Raw genomic sequence first — 4,688 nt, 5'->3', positions numbered from 1 at the left:
GACTGGTTGAGATGCTCTCTCTCTCTCTCTCCCTTGTCATCTGATTCTGCGCTTTTTTGCACATCCACCCAAATCCTGTGTGGCAAGATGGGGATGAGGAGGGAAGCCTGGAGGACCAGGAGTCCCATTTCTTTCAGCCTTGAGGAACTTGAACTCAATTGGCTGACAAATGGGATTGAGGATGAAGGGTAATTCAAAGCAGTTCCTCCTGTCTCTTTAGGTAAAGAGATCAGGACAAGAAGCAAGAATTCAGTCGCAAACCACTACAGTCACTGCCTGGACTCAACTCCACTTGGCCTCCAATCCCTCTTGTTGGACACAGGCCCTGACTCCAGCACATTCTGGCCCGGGAACAGGAAGAAAAGATGCCACCAGGGCAGGAATGGAAACCATGGAGAGGGGGGTGGAGCAGGGTTGGGCTGGAGGAGAATCATACTCTCTGGGTTGAAAGATTAGGGAAGGAGGGTCGCCTCCCAGCAGTGAAATTAACGAACAAGAAATGAGAAATGCGAGAGAGTGGTTTTCCTCATCCACCACTCTCATGTTCAGCCCCAGAGAGTTTGATCTACTTCCCAGGTATTGGTTCTCTGGACATTTATATGAATGGCCTCTGTAGCTAACCTCCCTGCTCTCACATCCTTGCCGGGACTTGGACCTATTGGCAGAGACAGAGGCAGGCACCTGGCCTCCAGTTTCCTGTGAATTCCGTGACTCCTAAAGACCAGTTTGATAAGCTTAATCCATTGGTCTGCCTTTTTCTAAAATAAAATGAATGTATTTTTATATACTCTAAATATGTGAAGACCTTGTACCAATTTCTGAAGTAAATTTTGTGTAATTGCAATGAGAGAACCAAGATAGGCAGGGGCCTGATTAGGTTCTATGGCCTTGAGATTCCAGTGCATGAGGCTGTGACTACGCCCCTGCTTGGCATTAGATGGGAACCGTCTGCCTTTTCCCAGGATTCATATGTTATTAGAAGGTTCAGAGCAAAGTTAAATATAGTTGAATTCATGTTGTGAAGTTTCCAGGCTAGGGTCTTGGCAAATTATTTGTCCTACACTTGGGTGTCCTTTCCTTGCAAGAGAATGGCCCTCCTAGGAACTCCTCAGTTCCTTGTGCTTACAGGGTGAGGAGCTCTTTGGTGAGTACCCTAATATTGAGCTTCTGGCTGACTGCCTCAGCCAGAAGATTTGGTAATACCGCATGATAATTTACCTTCTGTCATTAGAGCTCTCAGTGTTTTCCTCCTACCGCCTCTATGAGATTTGAGGTATAACACCAGGATTTATAAACCTGTGCAGGCCTAGTTGTGACACATTCGTGACGGAATTTCATTTATTGAAAAAAACGAGGGTAAAATAACGTGTTTGCTGAATGAATGATACTCATTTCTAACAGATTCAGCTAAGGGTCTCCCCTTTCTCACAGGCTTTGACTCTTAAAACCAGAATCACCTCAATTCCTTGTGAGTCTTGAGAGAATATGCCTCTTTGAAGGCCAGGCCATAACTTAAGGAAGCCAATAGGCAACTGGGCAAAGGGAGTGGGAGAGCCAGCTGGTGCCCTCTGCTCCCCTTGCCTACATGCCCATGCTCAGGCATTAAAATGCCCATTCTCCTGGACCAGGACTCTACTGCTTCTCCTTTTTATATAGCTGATCTGAAGGTTCAATTAACTCATTCACCTGTACACAGCGAGAGCTGAGTATTCACCTTACTTACTCTGACTGACCTGGAGTCTTAAGGGGTTCCAAGAATTGAGTTGGGGGGTGGGGAGTGGAGACAGATAGTGAGTTTGGCAGAGGCAAGAAAACTTCATGTTTCCCAGCCGTGGCTTGCACTGGGGTCTAAGGAGCGGGAGACGACCTGCTCTGACAAAAGCACAGGAAGGTCATCAAGTCTAGGCATACACTTAGGCATGGCCAGCAGATGGCTTGTTTGGGGGGCTTAGGTATGGGCTGGCTAGGCAGCAGTCCTGTGTGCTGATGCCACCTGGTGGCCAGAGAGGACCAGTCATATTCCTTTCTCCCTCTTAGGTCAGCTGAGTTTTGTACACACACCCCGTCAGTCACCACCACCCTCCAGCCCAAACCTGCTTCAGTAACATTCAATAGGCAGTACCAGCAGGGAGGCCTGCCTGCCACAGATGCCCTTCTTGTTCTCCTTGCTTGCTTTCTTCCCTTTGGGGCTGGCATTCTATTTTTCTCTCTTATGCACTCTACCTCCACCCCCACCCAGGAGCAACAGTGAAGGAAGCCAGTGTTTACTGGCCTCTTACTATGCACTGTGAACTGTTCTAAGCGCTTTACATGTGTTAACTCATTTAATCCTCATAAAAGCTCAATTAGGCAGATGCAATTATCATACTTGTTTTGCAGGCAGAGAAACCAGACTCAGAGAGATTAAGTCACTAGTCTGGATCCAGGGTTTGTATGCTTAATTGTTTATTCTCCATTACCCCTGTGTTAACACCCTATCTAGTTTGTGAACAGAACTTTGAAAAACACAAAACTAGAAAACAAGTAATGTTGCAGAGCACGTAGTTGAGAGCATGGTAATTGCCTCATTTCTAATGGGAAAGAACACAAAACAGTCCAGAGCAGTGGCACTTCTAAATTCCCACCAGCCTCTAAACTCAGCTCTCCCTGCCTCCTGAATTCTGGCCCCAGGAATCTTGGCCGTCTTGGATTTAGCCCTCAGGGACTGGTTGGAAACCTGCCTGCTCTGTGCGCTCCCTCCATCTTGGTGAAAGGACATTTTCCCGCCACCTGTCACATCTTCCTTGGAATGCAAAGCAGGGGTTCTGTGCTGATAAGGTTTTTGGGGAGCACCACTGGGGTGTTTGTAAAGTGGCTGGCTCATCATGCACTTGGTATCTGAGCCCCCTTCCTAGTGGGGCCTCCTGGAGTCCCGCCTGCTTGTTTTCCAAAGACCAGGCCTTCCACGCCTGGAAGGACAGGGCCCCACACAGATGCACACGACCACAATGCTCAACCCGCACAGAACTAGTTTATTCAGTAGTATGGGGAAATGAAAAAAACAAAACAAAAACCCTACCGTATTTACAATAACAATCAAACTGTACAATCTGATGGTTAGTATCAAGTTAGCATCCAGCATCTTTGTATTTTTTAAGTCAAGTCATCAGTAGTAAAAACCAGTTAAATTTTTAACCCTTTGCAGGAATTGCTGAGGGGAAAGGGCAGGGAGACTCCACGGCAGAACAGCTGGAGACTAGCCTTCTAAATGAGGAACAGGAACCTTTTTTTTTTCTGCCCATAGCCTCTTTTTTTTAGCCACCCGCTCCAGAGGGAAGCTGGTGACAAGTCTGGAATACATGCTTCACGTAAGTGGTGACTCAAATGAATTGCAGTTGGCAAAACCAAGAAGGGAGAGGAGAGGTGGGTAGGTGACAACCTGGCGCAAGAGGAAGGGCCTCAGGCTCAGGCCCCTACGCCAGGATGCCGGGTGCACACCCAACCTGTGACGGCCACCACACACCCCCGGGACCGGACACGAACCCATCCCGACACAAAAAGCAAATAAATAAAAAATATATATTAACTCTCTCTTCGCAGGGAGCTGGGGGAAGGCTGGGAGAGAAAGAGGAACAGGACCTGGTCCTTTGAAGAAGAGAGCCAATTCCAAGAAGGGGTTAAAAATAGAACCTGTCTCAGAGGCCACAGCAGGTCAGACAGAGTGTGGTTTGTCTGATCTTGGGGGGCTGGGTGAGTGGACACTGGAACCCAGACTTGAACCCTGTGCTTGAGATGCTCGGGGTAACCGACCAGCACTGTACTGGCTCTTCCTCCCCATCCCACCCACACAACAGCAAAGAAGCGCAATTTAACACATGACTGGCCTTCCCCAGTGCGGGTCGGGCAGGGAGATGAAGCACTTTTGGGTCAGCGAACTGAGCAAACGCCTGGGCTGCGGCACGTGGCCAGAGTCCAGGGGAAGGAGAGGGCTGGGGTAGCCCAGCCGCCGCCCGGGGCGTGGGCTTCCCTCACAATGTGTTCATGCAGCATTTGGGGGTCCGGGGGCTCTGAGTCCTTCTGCCCCCTCACCGGACAAGGCTTTTTCAGTTCCTGGGAGGCGTGGCACAGGTGGGGTGAGGCGGGCCCTCTGCCCAATGCCCACGCCATACTGAGGCCTGCCCGGGTGCAGCCTGCAGGGCTCAACACCCTGGGTGCGTGTGGCTTTGTCCTTTCCTTTTGGTGATGGCAAATTGGGGGCAGGCCCCCCAAGAGTCCCTCTCCTCCCAGAGGCACAGCAGATGGGAAACTGAGGAGAGGCTGGGAAGCATCCTGGAAGGACCTATCCTCTTTGGGAAGGGAAAGGGAAGTCGGTTTCCAGCGTATAAAAAAAATTAATCCCTGAAGTCATGAAGAGTGGAGATCCTTTTTTAAATTCGTTTTTTCTCTTTTCTGAAAAACTTTGTCTTGGAGATGTTGGCCCCAGGGGTCCAAAGTGCAGTGAGGGGGATGGCGGGGGAGGGAGTTGGCACTAGATGGCCTTGGGGAGGGGTGCCCCTCCCAGCAAGGCCCCGGCTCCTCAGATGGACGTTTCGTCGCTGCTGCGGGCAGGCGTGGGAGCAGGGGCGGGATAAAGCACAAGACAGGAGTGGGCATGAGTGCAGCTGGGGAGGGTAAAGGAGCCTCAGGGTGTAGGAGCCACCGGCCCAGGG

Source organism: Talpa europaea (genome assembly GCF_964194135.1).
Source record: "Talpa europaea genome assembly, chromosome: 9".
Lineage (NCBI taxonomy): Eukaryota > Metazoa > Chordata > Mammalia > Eulipotyphla > Talpidae > Talpa > Talpa europaea.
This window is presented reverse-complemented; position numbering follows the sequence as displayed.